Source organism: Dendrobates tinctorius, unplaced genomic scaffold (genome assembly GCF_039654945.1).
Source record: "Dendrobates tinctorius isolate UK_male_01 unplaced genomic scaffold, ASM3965494v1 ptg000113l, whole genome shotgun sequence".
NCBI lineage: Eukaryota > Metazoa > Chordata > Amphibia > Anura > Dendrobatidae > Dendrobates > Dendrobates tinctorius.
Genome location: NW_027361781.1, coordinates 15,934,623 through 15,950,481, shown reverse-complemented (window position 1 = coordinate 15,950,481; position 15,859 = coordinate 15,934,623). Strand labels below are relative to the sequence as shown.

The window sequence follows — 15,859 nt, the reverse complement described above, 5'->3', positions numbered from 1 at the left end:
CTTCAACACAGCCAGTTGTAGTTCGGAAGTGCCGTCCACACGGAAAGAGATACTTGCTCCCGTGTCTCAGTGGGGTTCAGTAACGTCAGCTGATCCCCTGCTGTGTGGATGGCAGTCTCTCCTGCTGTCACCTCATTCAAAATACAGTAGGCCTCTGCCTACACCCTCATATTTCCTGGGCTTCAACACAGCCAGTTGTAGTTCGGAAGTGCCGTCCACACGGAAAGAGATACTTGCTCCCGTGTCTCAGTGGGGTTCAGTAACGTCAGCTGATCCCCTGCTGTGTGGATGGCAGTCTCTCCTGCTGTAAACTCATTCAAAATACAGTAGGCCTCTGCCTACACCCTCCTATTTCCTGGGCTTCAACACAGCCAGTTGTAGTTCGGAAGTGCCGTCCACACGGAAAGAGATACTTGCTCCCGTGTCTCAGTGGGGTTCAGTAACGTCAGCTGATCCCCTGCTGTGTGGATGGCAGTCTCTCCTGCTGTAAACTCATTCAAAATACAGTAGGCCTCTGCCTACACCCTCCTATTTCCTGGGCTTCAACACAGCCAGTTGTAGTTCGGAAGTGCCGTCCACACGGAAAGAGATACTTGCTCCCGTGTCTCAGTGGGGTTCAGTAATGTCAGCTGATCCCCTGCTGTGTGGATGGCAGTCTCTCCTGCTGTCACCTCATTCAAAATACAGTAGGCCTCTGCCTACACCCTCCTATTTCCTGGGCTTCAACACAGCCAGTTGTAGTTCGGAAGTGCCGTCCACACGGAAAGAGATACTTGCTCCCGTGTCTCAGTGGGGTTCAGTAACGTCAGCTGATCCCCTGCTGTGTGGATGGCAGTCTCTCCTGCTGTCACCTCATTCAAAATACAGTAGGCCTCAGCCTACACCCTCCTATTTCCTGGGCTTCAACACAGCCAGTTGTAGTTCGGAAGTGCCGTCCACACGGAAAGAGATACTTGCTCCCGTGTCTCAGTGGGGTTCAGTAATGTCAGCTGATCCCCTGCTGTGTGGATGGCAGTCTCTCCTGCTGTCACCTCATTCAAAATACAGTAGGCCTCTGCCTACACCCTCCTATTTCCTGGGCTTCAACACAGCCAGTTGTAGTTCGGAAGTGCCGTCCACACGGAAAGAGATACTTGCTCCCGTGTCTCAGTGGGGTTCAGTAATGTCAGCTGATCCCCTGCTGTGTGGATGGCAGTCTCTCCTGCTGTCACCTCAATCAAAATACAGTAGGCCTCTGCCTACACCCTCCTATTTCCTGGGCTTCAACACAGCCAGTTGTAGTTCGGAAGTGCCGTCCACACGGAAAGAGATACTTGCTCCCGTGTCTCAGTGGGGTTCAGTAATGTCAGCTGATCCCCTGCTGTGTGGATGGCAGTCTCTCCTGCTGTCACCTCATTCAAAATACAGTAGGCCTCTGCCTACACCCTCCTATTTCCTGGGCTTCAACACAGCCAGTTGTAGTTCGGAAGTGCCGTCCACACGGAAAGAGATACTTGCTCCCGTGTCTCAGTGGGGTTCAGTAATGTCAGCTGATCCCCTGCTGTGTGGATGGCAGTCTCTCCTGCTGTCACCTCATTCAAAATACAGTAGGCCTCTGCCTACACCCTCCTATTTCCTGGGCTTCAACACAGCCAGTTGTAGTTCGGAAGTGCCGTCCACACGGAAAGAGATACTTGCTCCCGTGTCTCAGTGGGGTTCAGTAATGTCAGCTGATCCCCTGCTGTGTGGATGGCAGTCTCTCCTGCTGTCACCTCATTCAAAATACAGTAGGCCTCTGCCTACACCCTCCTATTTCCTGGGCTTCAACACAGCCAGTTGTAGTTCGGAAGTGCCGTCCACACGGAAAGAGATACTTGCTCCCGTGTCTCAGTGGGGTTCAGTAACGTCAGCTGATCCCCTGCTGTGTGGATGGCAGTCTCTCCTGCTGTCACCTCATTCAAAATACAGTAGGCCTCTGCCTACACCCTCCTATTTCCTGGGCTTCAACACAGCCAGTTGTAGTTCGGAAGTGCCGTCCACACGGAAAGAGATACTTGCTCCCGTGTCTCAGTGGGGTTCAGTAATGTCAGCTGATCCCCTGCTGTGTGGATGGCAGTCTCTCCTGCTGTCACCTCATTCAAAATACAGTAGGCCTCTGCCTACACCCTCCTATTTCCTGGGCTTCAACACAGCCAGTTGTAGTTCGGAAGTGCCGTCCACACGGAAAGAGATACTTGCTCCCGTGTCTCAGTGGGGTTCAGTAACGTCAGCTGATCCCCTGCTGTGTGGATGGCAGTCTCTCCTGCTGTCACCTCATTCAAAATACAGTAGGCCTCAGCCTACACCCTCCTATTTCCTGGGCTTCAACACAGCCAGTTGTAGTTCGGAAGTGCCGTCCACACGGAAAGAGATACTTGCTCCCGTGTCTCAGTGGGGTTCAGTAATGTCAGCTGATCCCCTGCTGTGTGGATGGCAGTCTCTCCTGCTGTCACCTCATTCAAAATACAGTAGGCCTCTGCCTACACCCTCCTATTTCCTGGGCTTCAACACAGCCAGTTGTAGTTCGGAAGTGCCGTCCACACGGAAAGAGATACTTGCTCCCGTGTCTCAGTGGGGTTCAGTAATGTCAGCTGATCCCCTGCTGTGTGGATGGCAAAGTCTCCTGCTGCCTACACAGTCGTACCACTACTGATTTTTAACCGTGCTCCAATTAGGCCTGTGGCTCCACTGTCTCTCGTATTTCCCCTGTCCTCCAACCCTGCCAGTTACAGCTCCGAAGTGGCGTCTGCACAATCCACACTTGTTCCTGTGTTACAGGTGTTCAGTCCGGTCAGTTAATCCCCTGATGTGTGTCCGGCAATGTCGCCTGCTCTGTCCACATTCCCATAATGGGAATGTGGACAGAGCAGGCGACATTGCCGGACACACATCAGGGGATTAACTGACCGGACTGAACACCTGTAACACAGGAACAAGTGTGGATTGTGCAGACGCCACTTCGGAGCTGTAACTGGCGGGGTTGGAGGACAGGGGAAATACGAAAATCAGTGAAGCCACAGGCCTAAGTGGAGCTTGGTTCAAATTAGTAGTCTACAACCGATCTTAAAATTTCTTCAATGCAGCCTCAGCCTGCTCCGTGCTTGTCCCTGGGCTTCAACACAGCCAGTTGTTGCTCGGAAGTGCCGTCTTCACAGAGTAAAACACTAGCTCCTGTGTTTGTGGGGTTCAGTAACGTCAGCTGTTCCCCTGCTGTTTTGATGGCAATCTGTCCTGCTGCCTCCCAATTGACAGCACATCAGGCCTCAGCCTGCTAAGTGCTTGTCCTGGGCTCCAACATCGCCAGTTGCTGCTCATAACTGACTTTGGCACGGGTACTCCCTCCTGCCCAGCTTGGTTCCAGCCCTGCCTGCTGTTTCCGGGAAGTGTCAATGTCAGTTTGCCACCCCAAGTTGCCATGTCGTGTTGCGGTTGGGTTAGCCGAGGCTAGGGTGCCAGCAGTTTAGGTGCTTCCTATGTGGACTGCGGGTTCTGGTAAGAAAAGTTTGTTCCATAGTGCCAGTAGGACAAGCACCCCCTGTAGGACTGTGTGATTCGGTAACTGCGGCCAGCTTGCGGCATGCCAACTTTGCTTTTCAGGGGTAACTTCTGATACCCCTCCAGGTTCCAGCACCGTCAGCTGGTTCTCATCAGAGCCTTTGGCCTAGGTGCCTCCATCTCGGTATCCGAGTTCCGGCAACGTCTGCTGGTCCTTGGTAGTGCTTTGTAGCACAGGTACCTCCTGCTTAGTAACCGGGTTCCAGCACCGTCAGCTGGTCCTCGGTTGTGCCATTGGCTCTTATTCCTTCTGCTGCCCCTCCGGGTGCCAGCACTGTCAGCTGGTCCTCGCTATTTCCATTTGCTCTTGCAGCTTATGCTACCCCTCCGGGTTCCAGCACCGTCAGCTGGTTCTCGTCAGAGCCTTTGGCCTAGGTGCCTCCATCTCGGTATCCGAGTTCCGGCAACGTCTGCTGGTCCTTGGTAGTGCTTTGTAGCACAGGTACCTCCTGCTTAGTAACCGGGTTCCAGCACCGTCAGCTGGTCCTCGGTTGTGCCATTGGCTCTTATTCCTTCTGCTGCCCCTCCGGGTGCCAGCACTGTCAGCTGGTCCTCGCTATTTCCATTTGCTCTTGCAGCTTATGCTACCCCTCCGGGTTCCAGCACCGTCAGCTGGTTCTCGTCAGAGCCTTTGGCCTAGGTGCCTCCATCTCGGTATCCGAGTTCCGGCAACGTCTGCTGGTCCTTGGTAGTGCTTTGTAGCACAGGTACCTCCTGCTTAGTAACCGGGTTCCAGCACCGTCAGCTGGTCCTCGGTAGTGCCATTGGCTCTTGTTCCTTCTGCTGCCCCTCCGGGTGCCAGTACCGTCAGCTGGTTCAAGAGGACAAAGAACAGGAAGACAACCACCAAGATGCAGAACAACAAGAGAGAGAAGACAAAGAAGCATAAAAAAAACAAAGCAGAAGAACATTAAGCATAAGACTAATACTCTGAGCAAATGATATTATCTTATTTATAAGCAGAAGAAGACTAAGCAGTGTATGGGGGTGAGTCCGTTCCTCCTCGTGGTGCCCCTGGAAAAGGCCTGCTTCTGCAGGCCAAACTGAACGCGGACAAATCCTGTTGTAAATCTTTTGTGACAGGCAGAACGGAAGGTGTAAACTTCTAACTTTTCTAGATAACAACTACAGGAATGCCTTACACAAACAAGAATATGATGAAGAAGAATAGGAAGAAGATGAAGAAGCTGAATATGTAGAATAATAATTGTTGAATAAGAAGAATATGAAGAATGTAAGAAAAGGAAGAAGAAGAAGAAGAAGAAGAAGAATGTAAAAAAAGGAAGTAGAAGAAGAAGAAGAAGAATGTAAAAAAAGGAATAAGAAGAAGAATGTAAAAAAAGGAAGTAGAAGAAGAAGAAGAAGAATGTAAAAAAAGGAAGTAGAAGAAGAAGAAGAAGAATGTAAAAAAAGGAAGTAGAAGAAGAAGAAGAAGAATGTAAAAAAAGGAAGTAGAAGAAGAAGAAGAAGAATGTAAAAAAAGGAAGTAGAAGAAGAAGAAGAAGAAGAAAGAAGAAAGAAGAAGAAGACATACATGTCTGGCAAAATATAAATGAGGCTAACATAGTCAATATCTTTGTAACTCCTAACATCTTTAAAAAAAAAGTTTAATTCCTGCTATTCCATTTGATTGGGCTAAACCTCTATGGCTTTAATGTCTCCTCCACCTCCCACAATACATTCTACATTATTCTTAGTTGTTTTTCTTCATGTAGAATTAACCTACAAGGAAAGAAAGGGTTTTTTTTAATTCCGATATTTTGGCCCCATTGACTTGCATTGGTTCCCCGTATCGGAATCGGCGATACCGATACTTTTTTTTAAGATCGGCTGATCCATTCCGATCCGATATTTTCAAGTATCGGCTGGTATCGCTCAACTCTAGTGCTGATGTGTTGAATTGGTCTCCGGAGGCTGTTTCTTCTTTTCAGGAGCTGAAGCGAAGTTTCAGTTCTGCCCCGGTTTTGCGGCAACCTAATGTCTCACTCCCGTTCCAGGTAGAGGTGGACGCTTCTGAGATTGGTGCAGGAGCTGTTTTGTCCCAAAAGGATCCTGTAACATCTAAAATTAATCCCTGTGCTTTCTTTTCCCAAAATTTCTCCCCATCTGAACGTAACTATGATGTGGGGAATCGGGAACTGTTGGCCATGAAATGGGCATTTGAGGAGTGGAGACATTGGTTGGAGGGAGCTAAACATCAAGTCATGGTCCTCACTGACCACAAGAATTTGACTTACCTGGAGTCGGCCAAACGTTTGAACCCTAGACAGGCTAGATGGGCCTTGTTTTTTTACGCGTTTTGATTTTGTAATCTCTTTTCTTCCTGGCACTAAGAATGTCAAGGCTGACGCTCTTTCTAGGAGCTTCTTTGCTGATTCTCCTGTGGTGACCAAGCCTGCTACCATCTTAGGCGAAGGGGTAGTTCTTTCTGCCATCTCGCCCGATTTGAGACATGCTCTGGAAGAGTTCCAGGAGGACAAACCTGAGCGTTGTCCCAGTGGAAAGTTGTATGTTCCTGACCAGTGGAAGAAGAGAGTGATGTCTGAAGTTCATTGCTCTGCATTGGCTGGTCATCCAGGTATTTTTGGTACTAGAGATCTGGTGAGTCGGTCTTTTTGGTGGCTCACCTTGTCTCGTGATGTCAGGAATTTTGTGCAGTCCTGTGGGACTTGCTCCCGGTCTAAACCTTGTTCTCGCTCTAGTGGGTTGTTGATGCCTCTGCTGGTCCCCAGGAGGCCATGGACCCATATTTCAATGGATTTCATCTCTGATATGCCTGTCTCTCAGAGAATGACTGTTATTTGGGTGATTTGTGATAGGTTCTTTAAGATGGTTCATCTTGTACCACTCCCTAAGTTGCCATCTTCTTCTGAGTTGGTGCCCCTGTTTTTGCAACAGGTGGTTCGCTTGCACGGGATTCCTGAGAACATTGTATCTGACAGAGGAGTTCAGTTTGTGTCTAGATTTTGGAGGACGTTCTGTTCCAAGCTGGGAATTCAGTTGTCCTTCTCCTCTGCGTTTCACCCTCAGACCAATGGGCAGACGGAGAGAACAAACCAGACCTTGGAGTCGTATTTGAGATGTTTTATTTCCGCTTATCAGGATGATTTGGTTTCATTTTTGCCCTTGGCCGAATTTGCTTTAAATAATAGAGCTAGTTCTGCTACTTTGATGTCACCTTTTTTTTGTAACTTTGGGTTTCATCCTCGATTTTCTTCAGGGCAGGTGGAGCCTTCTGCCTGCCCAGGTGTTGACACTGTGGTGGAGAGAATGCACCAGATCTGGGACCAAGTGGTGGATAAGTTATCTCTCTCCCAGGAAAAGGCCCAGCGGTTTTCCAACCGACATAGGACCGTTGGTCCCCAGTTTAAGGTGGGTGATATGGTTTGGTTATCATAAAAAAGTATCGCTATGAAGGTAGCTTCTTCTAAGTTTAAGCCTAGATTTATTGGGCCTTACAAGATTTTGGAGATCATTAATCCGGTCTCTTTTCGGTTGGCTTTTCCTGTCACATTTAAAATCCATAATCTGTTTCAAAAGTCCTTGTTGAAGAGGTTTGTTGAACCAGTAGTTCCTGGGGTGGCACCTCCAGACCCTGTATTGGTTGAAGGTAACATGGAATATGAGGTAGAGAAGATACTGGATTCCCGTCTGGCTAGACGGAGACTCCAGTATTTGGTTAAGTGGAAGGGTTATGGTCAGGAGGATAATTCCTGGGTCTCTGCCTCTGATATTCATGCCAAAAGATTGGTGCGTGCCTTTCATCGGGCTCACCCTGATCGCCCTGGTGGCGTGGATGAGGGTTCGGTGACCCCTCCTCAAGGGGGAGGTACTGTTATGAGTTCATTTTCCCCTTCACAATTGAGGTCTGATGAACTCCCTCTTCTGGTGAAGGAAGGTAGTGAAGCTGATTACCAAGCACCTGAGCTGGTAGAGGATGACTGGGTGACTGGGATTTCTGACTGGATATAAGGCAGCCGACGCCCTTCTGCCTCGCTGGTGATTTCTCTGAGGGATTCTAGGAGACCAGTCTGATTCCTGCTCCTCAAAAGCTAAGTTTTCTGCTTTGCCTTTTTGCATTTGTGTTTTGGTTTTATTTTGCCTTGCTTTTCTGGATTCTGCCATTCCCTGCTGGGGTGAGCTGAATTACTTTTTGTCTGTTTGCTCTGTCTTCAGAAAATACCTGAGTACTGACATAGTCTTTTTGAAACCTAGCGTCTTCAAGGCCTTTTTTCTCTGTCAGTCTGTTGGCTCTTGTTTTGATAGGGTTTTTGGCGGATTACAGACAGCAGCTTTCCTATCCTGTCCTATCTAGTTAGCTTGGGCCCCATCATTTGCTCAGTCTATATTTCTATCTGTGTTGGTGTTTTTTCTTCTTGCTTCACCGTCATTATATGTTGGGGGCTGCCTATTGCTTTGGGGTCTGCTCTGGGGCAGTTTAGATTTCCCTTTCTGTCTTTAGGCTATATAGCTCTCCGGCTGTGATCGAGGGGTCTAGGGCACCGTAGGAACCCCCCACGGCTACTGCTAGTTGTTGATAGGTTCAGGGGTCTGCAATCCGATAGCTGCCAACTGCTCTGGTTTTCTGGACTTAGCTAGCATTTCTGTTTTTGCCTCCTACGGTGACTCATTCATAACAGGCTGAATCATCAGAATCTTGAAATTGCACAAGACTTCAAGGTCTGTTTGTTATAGCCTACTACAATCTTAGAGTTTGTTTGCACCAACCAGAGATTTGTTTGCCATTAGCATGTCTCTTAACAATAGCACAATGTATCAGCTTTGTTTTGCTGCTGATTATAACCCAAGATCTGTTTGCCTCTAACAATCAATGCTGCCTGTCCAGGTCCAACATATGTTGGTTGTTATAAAGTTAACTCTTCATGCTCATAGCATAATGCTCTAAGATGGTAGCATATGGGCAGCATGACTTCCATAATCACCTATTCTGAAAACTGGATACCTATTGTAACCCAGGCACACACGCATACTTGTCCCATGTGTATCACAATTGGTCCTTGATTATGTCATGCATGATCATTGCTACATGAGACCATAAAACATTTTGGTCTCCCTTGTCTTCGAGCATCATACTATTATTGAACACAAGACTTCCTTGTTCAAGCAGCATAAATTTTCATTAAATATACAGTTGTTATTCCTATTGTCTTTGTAATTTTCCTAGCACATGTGTAAGAATACACCACACAGAATTAGTTGGAAAGCACCTTCCCATTAACCACCCCACAATTGGCAGGGTATAGTAAAGAGAAAGTATTCAGTCAAAGCAAATATCACTTGTGTGCAAATCAGGATAAGGAATCTTTGAAACACAGAGCTTCAAAGTCCAAAGAACAATAAACCTTATCAACCTTGTCTTACGGTATTAACACAGAGCAAACGCTTTGTGGCTCAGTATCTAAGTTCATCATTAATTATATTACACCATAGTATATTGCAATATATAGTGTTTGGATTCAAACAACCATATTTCATATTTGCAATACTTTCCACCCTTGGTCTAATGACCACACTATATCAAAGCATATAAACAATATATTACAATATGTAGGCTATAAGATATCCATATTTTTATTAGCACCACAGTGCCTTACATGGCAGGTGTAAAGGCCGGTGTTTGGCCCCTGGTGGCCATAACAACTCTTTGGCACACAATCGTGGGGCCCACTGCCGGACTTTAGGCCTGCCATGTATGGACGCCTGCTGTAGTTCTTAGTGGAGGGGATGCAGCGCTAAATCGGATGTGATACGTAGCGGAATATGTCTTCTCCCTCAGGACCAACTGCAGTCATGGATACGAGGAAACACCAGTAAATGTGCCCATTCCATATTTATATTTGATGAAATGGACAAGCTCCACTCTGGTCTTATCGACGCCATCAAGCCTTTCCTGGACTACTATGAGCATATAGATGGCGTCTCCTATCGCAAAGCAATCATTATTTTTCTCAGGTACCCCCGCCATCTCCATGTGTCACAAGTTTCCATAGAGGAAACTAAAACTTTCTCTTCCAAAGAACAGTAAAGCAGGCCCTGTTGCTCACAGCAACCAATGAGAACACAGCTTTCATTTCTTAGACTGCTTTGAAAAAATGAAAGCTGTGTTGTGATTGGTTGCTATGGACAACGAGGCCTAGTCTTCATCTTTGACATTTGAGACCCACTGATCGTGGTGAAAAGGCCAGTTGTAAGGAACGCTGTTTCTTAGTAAATTATGGATGATAATGGGCATGGCTGTCACTTGTAACTAATGCCCTGTGCCCGTCTGGTACTTGCCATTTTGGCTATAGTAAAATTAGGTGGTGAGCACTGTGGACTGACAATTTTCCCAGAAATGGATATAATTACTGACTAATGTACTAAAATATTGACCAGTTGTGAAACGGCAAGTCCTGGGAGCTGTAGACTGACAGGACATGCTGGGAATTGTAGTGTCAGACAAGTTAGAGGGCCGCAGGTTGAACACCACTGAACCTAACAAAAGGGGAAGCGTCAGGGAATTGTATTCACTGGGAGATTGTCAAACGCCTATTTGAGTATGTAAAAATGTAATAAATGTATAAATCAAATTGGAATATAACCCTCATCGGGGCATTTTCTGTGTCATTTTCCCTCAGCAATGGTGGTGATGATCTCGTCAATAGACTGATGCTGCAGTTTTGGGGTTCTGGAAAAAAGAGAGAAGATCTGGAGCTGTGGAGAATGTGCTGTCAGTCGAGCTGTTCAATAATAAAAACAGTGAGTCCGTCCATGCAAGATCTTAGAGAAGCCCTCCTCCCATCAACGTTGGTATCCTCTTAATATAGTGCAATCATCATATTATATAGCACTGTGTACTTACAATTGTCATTTTCTACTCAGATTATTCATCTCTTTTCTATGCTCTATGTAGAAAAAGGAAGTCTCTTGTCCCTGCATTTATCTTTCTCCTGACTCATCTGCCCCCCACTCTGCCTGCCAGGGACTTTTGCAGTGACTAATGACTCATACAGGAAAATTGACCTCCTGTTTCTACATGGAGTTAAGAAGGATTCAGCTGGTCAGTTATTAATCACCTGATGTCATAAACCTAATGGAAAAGAGAACAATTATCTAGGTAGAAAGGCAAAATGAGCAATTGTAAGTACACAGTGCTGTATAATATGATGACTGCAACTGCAATATATTAAGAGGATAAAGCCTTTGATAGGATGAGTGCTTCCTTAAATGGTTGCTGTATGTTGTTGTAAACTCTAAATTGTTTACGTAAACTTTTTATAAATCAATAGTACAAGTGAACATAAGCCATGTAATATAGTTTATCAGTGAAATCTACTTCTTTCTACACTTATGAGCCGCTTCTCCATCCCCACCTCCTTTTAAAATAATCAATCGCTCGGAAAAATGGTTACTTGGTCAAAACAAGATGGAAAGCCAGCTTACTGAAGGTCCAATTTACAGTGAGGAGGAGAATAGTTAGTCAGCAGGCAGAGAGATCCAACTTACCTTTTTAGTAAATGTTTTATTTCACCCCAGATCTGGATTCATAGCTACACTCACTACTACTGTATAATGTCCTCCATGCTACTGCTTCTGAACATGTACTGCATAGAGACAATAGAGTAGGAATCCCTCATGCCTGTGTGTGTGCTGTGTATGGTAGACATAATAGCAGCTAGTCTCTATCCACTAGGTCAGTGACAACTGATAATCAGGGGAAAACTGGTGAAAAATGCAGGATACAAAGTATATAATGTCCTTCTGATGTGCTTTATACATAAAGGTGTCTCATTGTTTACAAGATCTCTGATTACTTTTAGTGAATGGGAACCTGTCCTGATCACGCCCTGCTGACGGGTAGTACGTATGTTGAGAGCTGTTTGCTTTGATGTGATCAGGACAGGATACCAGATTCTTCGCTGACAACAAGCAGAAATCTTAAACCCTTAACAACCGCCGATACGCCTTTTAATAGCGGCAGTTAAGGGTACTTATTGGCGCTGAGAAATAAAGTTATAGCAACCTCCCCCTCCCTTCAGTGTCGGAAAACCTCTGGGGTCTTGGTACCGCCAAAAAAAAAGGCCCATTTCCTATTTATTTCTCTCTCCCCTGATATGATCTAGCACATCAGAGGAGAGAGAGAAATAGGGCCCCCCGCCCCCAATACCTGCGGTGTCCTCTGGTCCCTCCGGCTGTGTCCCCCGGCCCTTGGCATTGTCTTCCGGGAAGAGATCTGCCGGCTGGCAACAATAGGAGATTTTTTTCTATTGGTTCATTTTGATCACTGTGATAGACCCTATCACAGTGATCAAAATAAGAAAAGAAAAATAGTAAATCAAATTCCCCTTCATCACCCCCTTAGTTAGGGAAAAATAATAAAACAAAAAAAAGTTTTCTCTTCCGTTATGGTTGGGGTTATAGCTAGGGTTAGGACTGGGGTTGGGGCTATGGTTGCGGATGAGATTAGGGCTGTGTTAGGGTTGCAGTTAGAATTGGGGTGGGGGTCCACTAGGTACATCATGGGGTCTCCAAACATGACATGGCACCCACCAATGATTCCAGACAATTTTGTGTTCAAAAAGTCAAACGTGCTCTCTCCATTCTAAGCCCTGCCATGCGCCCAAACAGTAGCTTTCCCCCACATATGGGTTATCTCCTTACTCAGGAGAAATTGCACAACAAGTTTTGTGGTCCATTTTCTCCTGATACCCTTGTGAAAATAAAAAAGTTTGGTTCCAAAGTAAATTTTTTTTGTGAAAAAATTAAAATGTTCATTTTTTCCTTCCACATTGCTTAAGTTCTCGTGAAGCACCTGAAGGGTTAACAAGCTTCTTGAATGTGGTTTTGCGCACCTTGAGGGGTCCTGTTTTTACAATGGTGTCACTTTTTACGTATTTTCTGTTACATTGAACCCCAACTCACTTCAAATGTGAGGTGGTCCCTAATAAAAAATGGTTTTGCAAATTTTGTTGGAAAAATGAGAAATCGCTGGTCAGCTTTTAACCCTTATAATTTCCTAATAAAAAAAAATTATTTCCAAAATCGTGCTGATGTAAAGTAGACATGTGGAAAATGTTATTTATTAACTATTTTGTGCAATATGACTCTGATTTAAGGGCACAAAAATTAAAAGTTTGAAAATTGCAAAATTTTAAAAATATTTGCTAAGTTTTCACTTTTTTCATAAATAAACGCAAGTTATATAGCAGAAATTTCACCACTTACATGAAGTACAATATGTCATGAAAAAACATTCTCAGAATCAGTGGGATCCGTTGAATCATTCCAGAGTAATTGCCTCATATAGTGTCAGTGATCAGAATTGTAAAAACTGGCTGGGTCAGGGAATCTGTCACCCCATTTTTGCCCCATAAGCTGGGGACACCGCCATCAGGGGCTTATCTACAGCATTCGGTAATGCTGTAGATAAGCCCCCGATGGAACCTGAAAGAGAAGAAAAACACGTTAGATTATACTCACCGGGGGCGCAGTCGTGTGCGGTGGGTGTCGCGGTCCGGTCCATCGCCTCCCATCTTCATACAATGACGTCCTCCTGCTTGCTTCTCCTTCGGCTCCTGCGCATGCGTACTTTATCTGCCCTGTTGATGGCAGAGTAAAGTACTGCAGTGCGCAGGCGCCAGGAAAGGTCAGAGAGGTCCGGCGCCTGTGCACTGCAGTACTCTGCTCTGCCCTCAATAGGACAGAGAAAGTACGGTATGCCTGCGCAGGAGCTGAGGGAGAAGCAAGAAGGAGGACATCATCGTATGAAGATGGGAAGCGCCTGACGGGACGGCGACACCCATCGGACCGAACCGAACGCCGTGGTGAGTATAATCTAACTCTTTTTTTCAAATCTTGCAGTTTTCATCGGGGGCTTATATACAGCGTTATAGAATGCTGTAGATAAGACCCTGATGGCAGTGGCCCCAGCTTATGGGGCAAAAATGGGGTGACAGACTCCCTACATACATATTCTAGAATACCTGATGCGTTAGAATATCTCAGATACTGCTACAGTGGTGACTTCATGACTGTAGCAGGTGACTGCTGCTGCTAATTGGAGGAAGACTGCATGAGACATCTACCTTGGTGTTACCCCTGATCCCATTAGTTGAGCACTCTGCGGGCTTGTCAGCATAGATTTGGGGCAGCGATGGAGCGATCTGGGGCAGTGTCAAGCATATTTTTCTTTTTAAACAGAGCATGCCTGTGCAATTAAAAGCTGAAAGAAGAAAACCCCCATTAACCTTCTGGTGCACCATGCCGCTGTCATTGACCTGTCTACAATCCAACAGGTGGCCAACTTTAACTGTATACAACCTGACCACCTGTGTGCCATGGTGTACAAGAGCACTTACCTAATGGGGGTCTTCAGTCATGCCATGCAAGTGCCCAGATCTCCCCTGTACCCAGATATAAGTGGGACTAATTGTGTTAACTTCCTTGCCCAGGTGGCTTCCGGCATAGTGGCCTCATTGAGAAGAACCTGATCGATTACTTTGTCCCGTTTCTGCCTCTGGAGTTCCTTCATGTGAAGAAATGTGTTTTGGCGGAGCTCAGACTTAGGGGCTTTTACGAGGATGAAACGTTGGCATCTCGGGTCGCTAAGGAAATGACATATTTACCAAAAGAAACCAAGCTGTTTGCTGACAAAGGCAGTAAAACCGTGTCCACCAAGCTGGACTTCATACTTTAGCTGCACTGACCCGTGCTGCCTCAAACTTGCAGAACTTTACTGTGCCCCAACACTTCACCTCCCTCTGTTCTGTGTATGAATGGCAGGAATTGAGGAGGGTTTTATTCACATTGAATGGCATTTTATACCTACAGATCTCAGCAAACACTACACTTATTGTGGGTATCATTAGTTACCGTTTGCTTCAGTGGTTTAATGAGTTTTGGAAGGCTCCTCCATTGCTCCTTTGGACTTACAGCAGAAGGATTCTGGTACCCTGGTGAATGCCACCTAGATACAGCGCTGAAGGAGCTGGACGACTTCCCCTTTCTTTGCCCAGCTCATGTGCAGGACATGCAAGGACCACCCTACCAGTGCTTCAAGGGTTGTTCCTATCAGATATTTAAGGCATAACCATCAGATATGCCATGAATGTATAACAGATGAGGTCCCCTCCCTGCGGCTGTGAATGGAGAGGTGGTCGTGCATATGACACTCTCTAGTCACTGTTATTAGAGCTGCAAAAAGTAGAGCGTGACTTTTTTGGGGGGACTCGCATAAAAGTGACCAGAGAGCATTTCTGTGCAGCCACCTCTCTATTCACATAAGCTCCAGAACCAGTGTGAATGAAGGGGTGAAGGCTTCCCCCGTTCTGGAGATAGGTGGGATCCGCACTGATTTAACAATTATGGCTTTAGATCCACAATGGCTGGGTGGGCATGATTGGCATTACCTGTACCCTTATCCTGTAATCCTCTACAGCACCTCAACTAGAGCCGGCACCAGTGGACAGGAGTGATCTGGGTTGGCATCAATAACCACTTATATATACCACTACCATTTAATGGATAGTTTGCTTCCTACTCAACACGATCTTCTTATCCATTGCTTGACCTCTGCCATCCAGCCTTGTGATGCTGGATTTCAGTGGGTAGCGCAGCTTGTTTTTTATTAAATGTTCCCTGCACTTTTTATCTTACAGCCCCACCACCACCAGTAATGAGTGAGGGGGATATCAATATAGAAGCAATACAAGCTGCCGCCTAAATTGAACTTGTGAACAGGCCAGGTCTATTAAAGCTGTATAATGGGGCGCCCTTCAGTCCTTTAACAACTCCGTATTTCCCAGTAGGAACCAGAGGAAGAGGACAGCCCCTCTAAGTTGCACTCCTAGTGGCATGACTGAATCCTGTAACCTTTAGATGCGATTATCGCATGACTTTGGGTGTCACTACATTTCAGATTATGTTCTACCTAAACGTTATAATCAGGAACTTGTTAATATATATAAAATTTTGATATATGCGTAATAACGGATTTTTACGGATTGGATGCTGCACATTTCCACTGAAAAGCAAGAGAATGTAGAATATGGCACTCTTTCTGTGGGATAAACTTGTTTTGGGGATATATATATGTTTTTTCTCATACATTTCATGAACTACTACAGGTAATATATACAGTACAGACCAAAAGTTTGGACACACCTCATTCAAAGTGTTTTCTTTATTTTCATGACTATGAAAATTGTAGAGTCATTCTGAAGGCATCAAAACTATGAATTAACACATGTGGAATTATATAATTACCAAAAAAGTGTGAAACCACTGA

The 15,859-nt window shown here is 45.7% G+C and overlaps 1 pseudogene; it reads left to right on the top strand.

Moving 5' to 3' along the window:
• Window positions 1–14,453, top strand: part of LOC141101028 (torsin-1B-like) — an 82,711-nt pseudogene extending 68,258 nt beyond the window's left edge.
• Window positions 14,454–15,859: the final 1,406 nt, after the last annotated feature.